This window comes from Bubalus bubalis, chromosome 1, assembly GCF_019923935.1.
Source record: "Bubalus bubalis isolate 160015118507 breed Murrah chromosome 1, NDDB_SH_1, whole genome shotgun sequence".
Classification (NCBI taxonomy): domain Eukaryota; kingdom Metazoa; phylum Chordata; class Mammalia; order Artiodactyla; family Bovidae; genus Bubalus; species Bubalus bubalis.
The window spans coordinates 31,534,442-31,550,815 of NC_059157.1; positions in this window are offsets into that span (position 1 = coordinate 31,534,442).

Consider the following 16,374-nt stretch of genomic DNA (forward strand, 5'->3'; position numbering starts at 1 on the left):
GATCTCCTTGCAGTCCAAGGGACTCTCAAGAGTCTTCTCCAACACCACAGTTCAAAAGCATCAGTTCTTCGGTGCTCAGCCTTCTTCACAGTCCAACTCTCACATCCATACATGACCACAGGAAAAACCATAGCCCTGACTAGATGAACCTTTGTTGGCAAAGTCATGTCTCTGCTTTTGAATATGCTATCTAGGTTGGTCATAACTTTCCTGCCAAGGAGTAAGCGTCTTTTAATTTCATGGCTGCAGTCACCATCTGCCGTGATTTTGGAGCCCAGAAAAATAAAGTCTGACACTGTTTCCACTGTTTCCCCATCTATTTCCCATGAAGTGATGGGACCGGATGCCATGATCTTCGTTTTCTGAATGTTGAGCTTTAAGCCAACTTTTTCACTCTTGACTTTCACTTTCATCAAGAGGCTTTTGAGTTCCTCTTCACTTTCTACCATAAGGGTGGTGTCATCTGCATATCTGAGGTTATTGATATTTCTCCCGGCAATCTTGATTCCAGCTTGTGTTTCTTCCAGTCCAGCGTTTCTCATGATGTACTCTGCATATAAGTTAAATAAACAGGGTGACAATATACAGCCGGAGAAGGCAATGGCACCCCACTCCAGTACTCTTGCCTGGAAAATCCCATGGATGGAGGAGCCTGGTAGGCTGCAGTCCATGGGGTCACTAGGAGTCGGACACGACTGAGCGACTTCACTTTCACTTTTCACTTTCATGTATTGGAGAAGGAAATGGCAACCCACTCCAGTGTTCTTGCCTGGAGAATCCCAGGGACAGGGGAGCCTGGTGGGCTGCCATCTCTGGGGTCGCACAGAGTCGGACATGACTGAAGCGACTTAGCAGCAGGAGCAGCAATATACAGCTTTGACGTACTCCTTTTCCTATTTGGAACCAGTCTGTTGTTCCATGTCCAGTTCTAACTTGCTTCCTGACCTGCATACAGATTTCTCAAGAGGCAGGTCAGGTGGTCTGGTATTCCCATCTCTTGCAGAATTTTCCACAGTTTATTGTGATCCACACAGTCAAAGGCTTTGGCATAGTCAATAAAGCAGAAATAGATGTTTTTCTGGAACTCTCTTGCTTTTTCCATGATCCCGCGGATGTTGGCAATTTGATCTCTGGTTCCTCTGCCTTTTCTAAAACCAGCTTGAACATCAGGAAGTTCACGGTTCATGTATTTCTGAAGCCTGGCTTGGAGAATTTTGAGCATTACTTTACCACCATGTGAGATGAGTGCAATTGTGCGGTAGTTTGAGCATTCTCTGGCATTGCCTTTCTTTGGGATTGGACTGAAAACTGACCTTTTCCAGTCCTTTGGCTACTGCTGAGTTTTCCAAATTTGCTGGCATATTGAGTGCAGCACTTTCACAGCATCATCTTTCAGGATTTGAAATAGCTCAACTGGAATTCCATCACCTCCACTAGCTTTGTTCGTAGTGATGCTTTCTAAGGCCCACTTGACTTCACGTTCCAGGATGTCTGGCTCTAGGTCAGTGATCACACTATCATGATTATCTGGGTTGTGAAGATCTCTTTTGTACAGTTCTTCTGTGTATTCCTGCCATCTCTTCTTAATATCTTCTGCTTCTGTTAGGTCCATACCATTTCTGTCCTTTATCGAGCCCATCTTTGCATGAAATGTTCCTTTGGTATCTCTGGTTTTCTTGAAGAGATCCCTAGTCTTTCCCATTCTGTTGTTTTCCTCTATTTCTTTGCATTGTTTGCTGAAGAAGGCTTTCTTATCTCTTCTTGCTATTCTTTGGAACTCTGCATTTAGATGTTTATATCTTTCCTTTTCTCCTTTGCTTTTCACTTCTCTTCTTTTATTATGAATAGGTAACCCTAATCCACAGTTCCTAAACATTATTGTCTCAGTCAGTTCAGTTCACTTCAGTCGCTCAGTCGTGTCCGACTCTTTGCAACCCCATGAATCGCAGCACGCCAGGCCTCCCTGTCCATCACCAACTCCCGGAGTTCACCCAGACTCATGTCCATCGAGTCAGTGATGCCATCCAGCCATCTCATCCTCTGTCGTCCCCTTCTCCTCCTGTCCCAATCCCTCCCAGCATCAGGGTCTTTTCCAATGAGTTAACTCTTCGCATGAGGTGGCCAAAGTACTGGAGTTTCAGCTTTAGCATCATTCCTTCCAAAGAACACCCAGGACTGATCTCCTTCAGAATGGACTGGTTGGATCTCCTTGCAGTCCAAGGGACTCTCAAGAGTCTTCTCCAACACCACAGTTCAAAAGCATCAATTCTTCGGTGCTCAGCTTTCTTCACAGTCCAACTCTCACATCCATACATGACCACAGGAAAAACCATAGCCTTAACTAGACGGGCCTTTGTTGGCAAAGTCATGTCTCTGCTTTTGAATATGCTATCTAGGTTGGTCATAACTTTCCTTCCAAGGATTAAGTGTCTTAATTTCATGGCTGAAATGACCATCTGCAGTGATTTTGGAGCCCAGAAAAATAAAGTCTTACACTGTTTCCCCATCTATTTCCCATGAAATGATGGGAGTGGATGCCGTTATTGTCTACAGTCCTTAAAAGGACAGGTATATGAGGGGCTTCCCAGGTGATCCAGTGCAGGAGGTGTGGGTTCAGTAACTCGTCAGGGAACCAAGTAGTGCAGCCAAAACATAAAAATTTAAAAAAGAAAAAAAAAAAGAGAGGCATATGACCTTTTAAGAATTCCCAGTGCCAGGCCAAACCAGAAAGCTCAATTACCACAGCCACTTCCCTTCCCGTTTATTACGATACCAACACCTTAGGCAGCAACAGTTGTTCCAGTTCAGTAGTAAGCAGCATCAAACAGGTTAGATTTTACCTGTTTCACTGCAGATGGAGAGCCACATTGAGCAAACCCCGTGATTGCTAAAATGATAGGAAACATTTAATAGCTGTCTTATTAGCACAGAGGAACAAAAGTTCAAATGACATGTTTGTATGTGTAAGGCGCTCAGAAAGGACCTCTCATATGCTCTTTGGGGTAGACTGTTAGAATAAATATCCGTTTACATTCTTCCTTACATAATAAAATAATGTAAGTTTCCATTTTCCTTTTACCATCTTTAATTTGCATTTTCCCCCCATTCCAACTTTATAATCCATGAAAAACAGCTTTAAAAGATGGGATCTGGGACTCCCAGCTTCCAGTGCAGGGGGCTTGGGTTCGATCCTGGTCAGGGAACCAAGATCACAAGTGCTGTACAGCAGGGCCAATAAGTAAATAAATAAACGATGGGGTTGTATTCCCTCATCCCTATCTTTTAAAACAATTTTATATCTCCTTTCCTATCCCTCTGGATTTTTCACTAAAATCTTTCTTTTCTGCTTATTATTGATCAGTCTCTCTTTCCCCACTTCATCTTCTTTCTTCCTCTTAGTTCTTGATTTCCTGATGTTGACTCAATGCTGTAAATTTGGCTTTGAGAAATTAACTACAATATAATCTCCCAAATTCATTTGATTTGTGGATTTTCAAAGTGAATAAAGAGGAAAAAAGGTCTGTGGAATAAAGCATGTTCAAAGAAATAGATTTTGCCAATAAACATGTGGAAAGGTGCCCAACATCATTAAGAGCCAGTGAAATGAAAACTAAAACCACAATGAGAAATACTCATGCAGCTGGTGGTGGTGGTGGTTTAGTCGATAAGTCGTGTGCGACTCTTGTGACCCCATGGGCTGTAGCCCACCAGGCTCCTCTGTCCATGCGGCCACTACATTGGCAAAAACCTAAATGTAATAATGTCAGGTGTTGGTAAGTATGTGGAGCAACAGGAATTGTCATCAGTGATGGGTGGGAATGCAGATTGCTACAGACACATTTTGGCCGTATCTAAGAAAATGGAGGATATCCACACATCCTATGACCTACTGATCCCATTCCCAGGTGTATCCCTAGAGAAATTCACACATACATGCGTCAGATCCATGTACCAGAATGTTTAGGGCTTATTATTTACAATAGTCCAAAAGTGAAGCATGCAAATGTCTGATAAAGACTGTAGTGGATAAATATATCATGTGGTTTGTTTAAACAATGCAATAGAGCGATGATAAAAGGATCAACTATAGTTACAGTAAAAAGAACTGATGCTGAAGTTAAGGCTTCTGTATTTTGGTCACCTGTTGCAAACAGCCGACTGACTATTGGAAAAGTCTCTGATGCTGGGAAAGATTGAGGGCAGAAGGAAAAGAGGGCATCAGAGGATGAGATGGCTGGATGGCATCACTGATGCAGTGGACATGAACTTGGGCAAACTCCAGGAGATGGTGAGGGACAGGGAGGCCTGGAGTGCTCCAGCCCATGGGGTTGCAAATGGATGGACCTGACTGGTGACTGAACAACCACAACAAAAGAAGCAAGAAATGAAATAATTTGTTCAGAAAGATTTCATTCATATAAAGACCTCCAGGGAAGTTCCTGTTTTTATGTCTTTAAATATGTGGAATATTGTTATTACTGTTGTAATAGTGTTATTTTAATATTTAAACAATAAGAAATTGGAGCCATTTACTTCTTGAGACATGCCCAAGACAGTTGGATTCTTTTTATTTTGAAAAATATGAAAACTATAGAAAAATTGAGAGCATGATAAAATGAATACCTAGGTAACTGTCTTCTAGATTCACCAGAAGATAATAACATGTTGCCACATTACTTTTATTTCTCTGTCTATAAAGATTTTTTTATTCAACCATGAATAAAAGTAAAAATAAGGACATGAAAGTAAAAATAAGGACATTCTCTGCCATAGCCATAGCATTATTATCAACCTCCCCTAGTTAAAATTGATATAATTAGTATTAGTTAACATACAGTCCATACCCAAATCTCCCTGATTACCCTAAAATGTCCTGTATAGCTATTTGTTTTGTTTTGTTTTGTTTTTAAGAAAAAAACAGGATGCAGTCAAGGACGTCGTGTGGCACTGAATTGTCCTGTCTCTTTAATTTCCTTTAATCTTGAACATCCTTCTGCTTTTTCTTTTTTTTAGATTTTTTTTTTATGTGGACCATTTTTAAAGACTTTATTGAATTTGTTACAACATGATTTCTGTTGTTTATGTTCTGGGTTTTTGGACCCAAGGCACGTGGGATCTTAGCTCAGGGATCGGGGGTGGTTAAGAGTAACCACTGGGCCGCCAGAGAAGTCCCCTTCCTGGTGTTTATTCTTTAAAAATTCTTCTATGACAGTGATGAAGAGTCGAGGCTAGCAGTTTTGCAGAATATCCCCCAGTCTGGTTTTTGATGATTTCCTCAAGATTCAGATGAAAAGTCTTGTCAAGAAAACACCACGGTTAGGTTCATACTTCCCACCTCATCACATCAGGAGACCTCTGACGTCCTCATCGGTCCAGTGCATGACCAAGTCACCCCAGGTGGTGTCTGACAGGTGTGCACGTGATACCCGTGTAAAGGCCTCTTTTCTCCTCGGTAACTAGTAACCATCTGTGAGGTGATACTTGGAGACTACGTGCATATCCTTTTCCCAAACAAACCTCTCACCGCTGGATTTGGCATTTATCCAAGATCCATGCTTCAGTCAGTTCAGTTCAGTTGCTCAGTCGTGTCTGACTCTTTGTGACCCCATGGACTGCAGCACACCAGGCCTCCCTGTCCATCACCAACGCCCAGAGTTTATTCAAACTCATGTCCATTGAGTCAGTAGATGCCATCTACCATCTCATTCTCTGTCGTCCCCTTTCCTCCTGCCTTCAGTGTTTCCCAGCATCACGGTCTTTTCAAATGAGTCAGTTCTTTTCATCAGGTGGCCAAAGGATTGCAGTTTCAGCGTCAGCATCAGTCTTCCCAATGAATATGCAGGACTGATCTCCTTTAGGATGGACTGGTTGAATCTCCTTGCAGTGCAAGGGACTTTCAAGAGTCTTCTCCAACACCACAGTTCAAAAGCATCAGTTCTTCTATGCTCAGCCTTCTTTTTTCCATGCTTACATGTATCAGTTATCACACTGATGGTTCCAAAATGGTGTGTGTTTCCCTTGCATTTATCAGCCAGCTTTTAAAATCAGGCTCTATTTTCATTTTATTTTTTAAATGTTCACGCCGGCTCTTTGTTGTGGTGCACAGGCTTTTCTCTAGTTGCAGAGCACGGGTTCTGGAGTGCTGGGGCACAGTAGTGTGGCAAACGGCCTCTCTAGTTGAGGGGTGAGTTGCCCCGACTTGGGATCGAACCTACGTCCCCTGAATTGCAAGGCAGATTCTTAACCACTGGACCACCAGGAAAGTCCCTCAGCCAGCATTTTATGTGAAGACCTTTTCCTATCTCTTTTTGCCCTTATTATTGTCATTTTTTTTAAAAAAATTTTTGATCATTAGGGACCTATGGATTATTTTTTATTCTGTGTGTTATACTCCATTCCGTCATTTTTATGCCAAAATAAATACAGCGCTTGCTATTTTAGTCATTTTTAAGTGTACAGTTTAGGGGCCCTCAGTACATTCACACTGTTCTGCAACCATCACCACCGTCCATCTCCAGGACCCCCCTCTTCCCCAGATTCTGTACCCATGCTCCCCTCCCCTGAGTTCTTGGCAACTACACCATCTTTTTTTTTTTTTTTTATGCTCAAATTGTCTTAGATTTGGCCGAGGACGGGAGCTCCTGTGGTCTGTTTCCTGTGTCCTCTGACGTAGCTCCATCTTTCTTTGAGCACTTCCTTGTTTTCTGGCACAAGAAGACTTTCCAGGCTCCTTTCATCCTTTCTCAGCCCCAGCGCCTGACTCCGCTATTTCTCCAGGGACCCCACCCAGTTCCTTTTTGTGGGCAAGGAACAGTATTTATAAACTGGCATTTGGGCACTTAGGTGAACTCATCGCTCTAGGAGGGCCACCCCAGCCCTCCTAGTGGACATATTTCCATGCATATCTCTTTCTCGGTCGCAGGAATTCCTTCACATCACACCCAGCATCACAGCATTCACTCCAGTCTTCTTTCCTTTTCGTGTTTGTTCACTCCCTTCTTGACCTGGGAGAAAACGGACTCTCCTGTCCTCACTGTATTTATGTATTGTAATCAACACTCGGGAATGTGACCGACAAGGCTGCAGAGGCGCCTTCCCTGAGGGTACCACCCGCCCCCACGTGGCCTGCATGCCTCATGCCTGGCCTTCCCCCTCCCCTCGGAGGGCTCCCACACCAGGGGCCGCCCCCTGAGGACAGCATCCTTGTGTTGCCCATCTTCCTCCCCATCCAAGCACACACTTCTCTTACCCTCCTTGGGCTCTGATGTTCCGTGTCCCATGCCAGGGTGGGGGGAACTACCCCTCTATGTGGATGCCCGCATCTCCCCCCGGGCTAGGACTCTGACCCTCACACCTGTAAAGGCAGCATTTCTCCCAGCTTCAGTGACTCTTGTTCACCTCTTGGTAACCTTGTTAAAAATGCAGACTACAGGGTCCCGCTCCCAGAGGTTATGTATGACTCAGTCGATTGACACGGGATGATGAAATCCACAACCTCAACAGCTGCTTCTGATGCAAGTGGTCTGAGTGACAATTTCAGAAATTCCGTTTTCATCTGGAATTATAGGATCAAAAGATAAAGCACATTTAATATTTTGACATGTATTGCCAAACCGTCTGTCTGAAAAGCTGTACCCAGTTGCAACTCCACCGGCCATGGGGACAGCAGCTCACTGTCCCCAAACTTTCAACATGCTTTCAACACAGGAGGAGGCGCTTCCCAAACCTGGGTGGGTGGATGGAGGTGGGGGCTGCTGGTGGGGAACTTCTTCCCTGGGACTCAGTTTCCTTAAAAAATCAGGATCTTGGATTAAAATCAGTTTTTCCGAATGTACCTGGTGAAGAACATCACCTGGAACTCTTGTTGAAAAGTCTGATTGGCAGACTCAGGTCCAATTTGTATAAGACTCTCCTGGAGACGGCGGGTGGGGGAATCTGTGAGTTTGACAATAATCCTGAGCTTCTCTTGAGTAAATTCCATCCACGTTACTCCTTAGACTAAGTGAGTTTTGTAAGTATTGCTGTGATTGACTTTGCATGTTGTCTCCAGTTCTATAATATTTTGATTTTGCCTGACTATACAAGACCTTGTTTAATTATGAACCAATAGCAGCAGCAGCAGCAGCTGTGAACTTTAAGGGAAAAAGTACAGGCTGTCTACAGAGCAGCTATAATGTTCAAATAAGATATATCTGAATGATAAATTCAAGACATGTCTTTTATATCTTTGCGAAGGCTAAATATTTCAGATATTTTTTACATTTTTAAAGAAACTGCCAGTGCAGAGATTTAAAATATTCCTAAAATGTCAAGGTTGCATACAAATACCCATGTGCTGCTTTCTCATTGGGAATATTAAAGTGATGGATTAGTACATAATAAAATAAAAACTTCAGACCTGAAGGAAGATCAGACTTCAAGTAAAAAAAAAAAAAATTCGACTTTCTCAGTGAAAAGGAAATAAGTCCAGTGGAAAACAGTAATAATGATAAAAGAGGATTGAAAGTAGATATCATGACAGCACGCTAAAGGAATGATGTGTAATTTGGAGAAGTTATGGTTAAAGAGTTTGCTGCAGAGGAATGCATTGATTCATCTTGAACAAATATTAAACCGCTGAAGATTTTCCATACTGAAGTGACTTTTTTTTTGTATTAGATTGATTTATGAATCATATTTGCAAAACACTCAAAATTGGAAGTTGTCAGGTCACTCTTGGCTATTGGAGATTTTGGTCAAATAATTCTTCTGGTATATGCTTTTTTTAAAAAGTTAATTACTGAGCCTGTACCATGAGCCAGGTTCTAGTCTAAGTGCTTTTCTTCTATGAGCTTCTTTTCTCTTCCATCAACCCTGTGAGCTCTGTCCTTTCGTGAATCCTTTTGAGAGGGGAGGAAGCTGAGACAGAGATCGCTTAACTGGTTTGTCCACCGACAACACGGCTCTTAAGTGAAGAAGCTGGAACTCACACCCAGGGGGCTGACTCCAGGACCCGCATTCTCCGCCACATCACAGCAGAGTGGTGGTTAGTGTGGACAGTTGTTATGAAGAGCGTGTTGCTGTTTATTTTCTATCTTCATTCAAAATTGATTCATTATTATCAGCGGTGGTTTGGGTAGACCTGAGCCAGGTTTCTCACTGTCAAAGAAAAAAAAAAAGTTACAAATAAGCAAGGGGGAAATCTAGAATGAACCCCATGGTTCTGAAATAGTTTTGGAGGCATCAGTATGAATTCATGTTTAGTTTAATATAGGCAGAGAGATGATAGGTAGATACAGATAATTAGAAATATGCGTGTGGGACTTCTCTGGTGGTCCAGTGGTTAGGAATCTGCCTTGCAATATAGGGTTTGATCCCTGTTTGGGAAGCTAGGATGCCACATGCCACAGAGCAACTAAACGTGCGTGCTGTGACTCCTGAAGCCCACGTGCTCTGGAGCCTGGGCACCACAACTCCCGAGCCAGCACGCCACAACTAGAGAATCCATACATCGCAACGAGAGATTCTCCAACACAGCCAAGACCCGACACACCTGAATAAATATTTTTTTAAAAAAGGAGTATGCATGTGTATCCTTGGGTTTATGCACACACATGTGTTTCCTGGCTTGTCTCATCAGAGGACCTGGAAACAATGGTACCTCAGTGGCAAGAACTCGCTACTAAAGACGCAGTACCAAGGACCAGCATTGACCGCTTGGTTTCCAACACCATGCTCCGATAAAAGCAACCCGGGATCCTTGAAGAGGCGACTGCTTCTAGGGGTAGAGCAGGGAAAATGCAGGAGGTGTCTGGATAACCTCGTAGGCCCAGAAAATAAAGAAGTTCCCAAAGGGACTTCTCTGGCGGTCCAGTGGCTAAGCCACCAGGCTCCCAGTGCAAGGGGCCCAGGTTCAGCCTCTAGTCAGAGAACTAGATCCCGCATGCTGCAACTAAGACCCAGTGCAGCCAAAGAAATACATACATGTGAAAAAAGAGGTTCCCAAAGGGCAAAACAATGGGGTATATTAAAGTGTTGTGATTGTGTTCGCTTAGATTCTGTGTTTGTCCACTTGGCAGTCAGCCATCCCAGGGCCAGACGAACAGCCAAAGTTGTTTCCATCTCCACTGTGGTCCAGCTTTTGTTGGGGGTGGGGTGTGAAATTCATGCCACAAACCCCCCACCCAATCCCAAATGCATATGCCCAACCACCTCCTTTCTTTAACTCTCACACACCAAGCCAGTATTTCTCTAGCTCTGTATCAACCCAGGGCTGCGTACCAGACAACCAGGGACAGCCCCTACACTTTGAAGCCCATGCTCGAATTATTCAAGCTAACCCTAAACCTTGCCTTTCCCAGTAAAGGTTGTGGTCTGTGGTCTCCCCACTCCTGTTTCTGCTCTGACCAAGCCTGATGCTTCTCCACATGCCCCCGTGTGCCGCATTTCCTTCAGAAAATGTAAGAAATTCTTCTTTCAATGGCATCAACCTTTCCATGTTCACTTAGTCACCTCCATAAGTTAGAATCCGACAGGTTTTAACACAGTTGGCACAATGAGAGGGCATCTCAATGTTCTGTAGACAGGCCTCTAGGTGCGCTCGGCTTGCTAACTGGGTTCACCCAACAGCAGTTCTGTCCGGGAGGCGTGCCCACTGCTGTGGTCCACGCACTTCTGCTGTGTCTGCCTGATGCTGTGTCTGCCACCATGGCCTTCTAACCCAGACTGTAAGAGGAACTCAAAGGCACACACCTCCACAGCCGACGTCATTCATTCATAGGTGCTGAAGTCTAGTCTGCCCGTTGCCCTGATTCCCCAGTTGGCGCCTTACTTTTGGACAGCTTGGTCCACTGGGCCAAACCTGGTTTCCCCCATTCAGTAAACCTAGGTTCCAGGCAGTGACCCCAGGCTGTTTAGGATGAGGCAAAAACTCTCCCACAAAAGGAACAAGGACAGGCTTCCTCCAATAAGACTGTGTTGGGGACGAGTCTGCCCAGCCTACTCAACAGCCTTGAAGCCAACAGTGGGCCATCAGCTGCCCTGTTGGAGTCTCCCTTCCTCTGCTCTTCAGAGGCTGCCTTATGGAGAGATCTCTAAATGTGCAGAGACCACCAGCGCCTCTTACAGGAGATTGGTTGGTCCACCTGCATGGGAGCAGGCTGAACCATTTGCTTACTTGGAATTTCTTCCGGATCTATGATTCCACCTTGATAGGAACTTAATACAGTTCATGCAACATGGGCTAGTACTCTATGATTGCCATAAAATGCATATCATATGGACAATTTTTAAATATTGTATATTTTGTATGTAACAAAAGTTTACTGTATGATACAATCAAACCCCGTGAAGTAATGTTTTTAGTACAAACAAGAATAATTAGAACTTTAAAAAACACTAGACAAAAATCTTTAAGAACTATTTCTAAATAATTTTGCTTGCTTTTGCAGTTTATGTGGCCTGATTGGGACTTTCAAATATCCAGTATTCTTTTTATTATTTAAAAAATGTATTTGTTTTTATTTAGAGGATAATTGCTTTACAATATTGTGTTGGTTTCTGCCATACATCAGCGTGAATCAGCCATAGGTATACACATGTCCCCTCCCTCTTGAACCTCCCTCCCTTCTCCTACCCCTTTAGGTTGTCACAGAGCCCCAGGTTTGAGCTCCCTGCATCACACAGCAAATTTCCCCGGCTCTCTAATTTTACATACTATGGTGTGTATGTTTCAATGCTACGCTCTCAATTCGTCCCACCCTCTTCTTCCCGCCGCCACCCCTACTCCACAGTCTGTTCTCTATGTCTGTGTCTCCACCCATGCCCTACAGATAGGTTCATCAGTACCATCTCTCCAGATTTCATGTATATGTGTTAATAAACAATATTTGTCTTGAATAGCTGTTTTGTGCTGGACACTGAACTGGCAGGTTAAAGACTCAAAGAAATAGGCTTCTGGAGCCCAAATACAATAAATTATCTAAGATTTATAGAGGAGGTACTCATAAAGCCTATGTAAATATGTAATGCAACACATCTGTGCCCAATCCTTGGCTAAAAGTTTTTGTTTGTTCTTAAAAGTTCAGTATGATGTAGAGGAAATAAAGTCCAACCGTTCAGACAGCCAAATAGCAGATGAAACAGATGGACTCTGAGCTGCCATAAAGCCCAGAAAATCCGCCTGCTCTTCTGGCTCTTATATTGTAACTGGCATGAAAACTCCATTTTTCTGCCATTGTGGTTGTAAGTTGCACAGCCTTCTGCTTTTTTCTCTCTTATATATTGACCCTTCAAAGTTTATATCATGGATAATAGAATGATAATTTATAAAGAATCTATTTGAAAATAAATATGAGAGAATGAGCTCCATAAGACTAATTTGGGCTCCATGCCCAGAGAAATCTCGTATTGAGAATTTCTTGACTTAAATATATTCACTGGAGCTACCTATTAGCTAAATCCCTTGGTGGATTTCTATTTAACTCTGTGAAGGCAGAAAAATGTATCACAGGGCCAGTATTGATTAGCATTGAATGTAGAAAGGTGGTATGTGCTCCAGTGACTTTCTATGTGAATGTACACAATGTAACATACATGTGTGTTTGCAAACACACAGCTAAAAGTCGTGGTCCTCCAACCACTGTTGGCTTCTAAACCATCTGGCTGGTCTTTGGTTTTTGAGTTAAACAGCTACAAAGTTCACTCCTATGTTTTGCTCTGGTTTCTCAATGCAAAAAGAAAAAAAAATAGTGTGTTGACAAGTGACAGCAAAACATGTGTTGAGAAAGGGGCTTTTCTTTTTAGCAGAGAGCATTCTTGGCCTCTTTTGAAAAGTCCAAGGTGCAAGCTGGGAGACTCTCCTTACAAACGGGTGAAGCAATCTTCCACCTATTTGATTAAGCCCTGTTCTTGGCTCTGTTCAAGCATTCCTGGGGAGTGAATGCCTTTGCTACTCTGGCGTCAGTAAGAATCAGACACTCCCCTGCCTGTAAGTCTCTGACAGTTTCCAGGAGGGGGTGGGGGAGCAGGACCGTACAGGTGAAGCTATAAAGACCTGCTGTGGAACTGTAAAGAGGGCATTTCCCTGGTGGTCCACTGGTTAGGACTCAGCGTGTCCATTGCAGGGGGCATAGGTTCGACTCCTGGTGGGGGAACTAAGATCCTGCATGCTGTGTGCCACAGCCAGAAAAAAGATCTGTTAAAAAAAACCCAAAAACTGTCACTCACAAGGAGGAGTGACACTCTTTGTCTCTCCATCCTGCTGTATGGAGACTGGAGAGTCCGACTGCTGTTTCCGAATCTGCTGTTTCTTCCTGGTTTACTTCTTTCTCTTTCAGTGAAGGTAGAGATGATAGACGTGCATAAATGTGGAGACGTGTGTGCATTCCTTTCTCCCAGTTTTTTTCTGTGTGTGTGCTCAGTCACTCAGTCATGTCTGACTCTTTGGGACCCTCTGGACTGTATAACCTACCTGGCCCCTCTGTCCATGGGATTCTCCAGGCGTGATACTTGAGTGGTAGCCATTTCATTCTCCAGGGGATCTTCCCCACCCAGGAATCAAACCCGCGTCTCTTGCATTGGCAGGCGGGTTCTTTACCACTAGCATCACCTGGGAAAGCCCCCTTTGTATATGTATGTACGTACGTATGCATATGTGTGTGTATATGTATATATAGGAGATAGTTGGATAGCATCACCAACTCAATGGACATGAATTTGAGCAAATTCCAGGAGACAGTTGGAGAAGGAAATGGCAACCCACTACAGTATTTTAACCTGGAGACTCCCATGGACAGAGGAGCCTGGCGGGCCATGGTCCATGGGGTCGCACAGAGTCGGACACGACCAGCAGCAGCATATGTATTTAAAAGCACACACACACACACTCACACATATACATATATACCACAACTTCTTTATCTGTTCATCTGTCACTGGACACTTGCAAATAGTGCTGCAATGAACATGGGGTACAGATAGCTCCTCGACATAATGTCTTCATTTTTTCAGATACATCCCAAGATGTGGAATTGCTGAATTATATGGTACTTCTATTTTTAACATTTTGAAGAGCCTCTGTACTATTTTCCATACTGACTGCACCATTTTCCAGTCTTTCCAACGGGGCGTAAGGGTTGCAATTTCTCTTCATCCTCACCAGCATCTGCTATCGCTTGGCTTCTTGATCATGACAGTTCTAACAAGCACGAGGTTAGAGATCTCACTGTGGTTTTGATCTCATCATATCTTATCCACATTAACCTGTAGAACTGAGGAGAATAATTTGGGTGCATGCATCCCTCATTCATCCTAGGCTATTGAAAAAACTTCAAGGATACCATGGCCCTGCATCACTGTTGCAAATGGTCAAGGATCAGAGGCACTCCTTGGAAAGTGACTCAAGTCCATTGCAGTCAAATGCTTTCCTGGGGAGCCTTGCATAAATATTCCTAAGAACTCTTCCACAAGTGTTATGTGAATTCATATGTGAAATCCTGCAAAGTAAAGAAAAGGAAATGGAACCTCACTTCAATCTCATTCTTGAGGCAGTTCAAGATCCACAGACTCCCAAGGGCAGGTTTTCAGCAGATAAAGGAGTGAGACTTGGTGGGGGAAGGGAGATCTCTGTGAGGGCTGAAACTTTGCAGCTTTTCCCCAGGAATTCAACAGAGCTTTGCCGAAGGATGGCTCGTCAGCCATGGAATGCGGAAAGAGACGAGGAACTGAATCTTCTGAGTGCACACGGAGGAAGGTGGATTCATGGAAAGTGACCCCGTAGTCAACACTTCAGTTCAGTTGCTCAGACATGTCTGACTCTGAGACCCCCATGGACTGTAGCATGTCAGGGTTCTCTGTCCTTCCCCATATCCCAGAGTTTGCTCAAACTCATGTCCGTTGGGTCAGTGATGCCATCCAACCATCTAACCCTCTGTCGTCCCCTTCTCCTCCTGCCTTCAATCTTTCCCAGCATCAGGGTCTTTTCTAGTAAGTCAGCTTTTTGCATCAAGTGGCCAAAGTATTGGAGCTTCAGCTTCAGCTCAGTCTTTCCAATGAATATTCAAGACTGATTTCCTTTAGGATTGACTGGTTTGATTTTCTTGCAGTCCAAGGGACTCTCAAGAGTCTTCTCCAAAACCACAGTTCAAAAGCATAAATTCTATGGTGCTCAGCTTTCTTTATAGTCCAACTCTCACATCCATATATGACTATTGGGAAAACCATAGATTTGACTCTATAGACCTTTTTTGGCAAAGTAATATCTCTGCTTGTTAATATGCTGTCTAGGTTGGTCATAGCTTTTCTTCCAAGGAGCCAGCGTCTTTTAATTTCATGACTGCAGTCACCATCTGGAGTGATTTGGGAGCCCAGATATGTCACTGTTTCTATTGTTTCCCCATCTATTTGCCATGATGTGATGGCATGATCTTAGTTTTTTGAACATTGAGTTTTAAGCCAGCATTTTCACTCTCCTCTTTTACTCTCATTAAGAGGCTCTTTAGTTCCTTTTCACTTTCTGGCATAAAAGTGGTGTTATCTGCATATCTGAGGTTGTTGATATTTCTCCCTGCAATCTTGATTCCAGCTTGAGCTTCATCCAGCCTGGCATTTCACAAGATGTACTCTGCATCTAAGTTAAATAAGCAAAGTGACAATATATAGCCTTAACGTACTCCTTTTCCTATTTTGAACCAGTCTGTCCGGTTCTAACTGTTGCTTCTTGACCTGCATACAAATTTCTCAGGAGGCAGGTAAGGTGGTCTGGTATTCCCATCTCTTGAAGACTTTTCCACAGTTTATTGTGATCCACACAGTCAAAGGCTTTAGCATAGTCAAAGAAGCAGAAGTAGATGTTTCTGGAATTTTCTTGCTTTTTCTGTGATCCAACGGATGGTGGCCATTTGATCTCTGATTCCCCTGCCTTTTCTAAAACCAGCTTGAACATCTAGAAGTTCTCGGTTTTCGTACTTTGAAGCCTAGCTTGGAGAATTTTGAGTATTACTTTGCTAGCGTGTGAGATGAGTGGAATTGTGCAGTAGTTTGAACATTCTTTGGCATTGCCTTTTTTGGGGATTGGAATGAAAACTGACCTTTTCCAGTCTTGTGGAAGGACTGTGTCCAAGGGCAAAGGAGAAGTTCCAACAAGATGGCAGGAGGGCAAAATCATGTTTAGAAACAAATTCCATACCCACCGGAAGTGCTCGGAGGGCTCAAACAAAAACCTGTGTGCAGCAGGACCCAGGGACCCCAGAAGAGACTAAGCCAGACCTGCCTTTGACCGTCTGAGTGTCTCCTGCGGAGGCGCGGGGCAGCAGAGGCTGCCGCAGGGACAGGAGCTCTGGCTGCAGCAGACCTCAGTGGCGCGATGTGTGGCATAAAACCTCTTGGAGGAGGCCG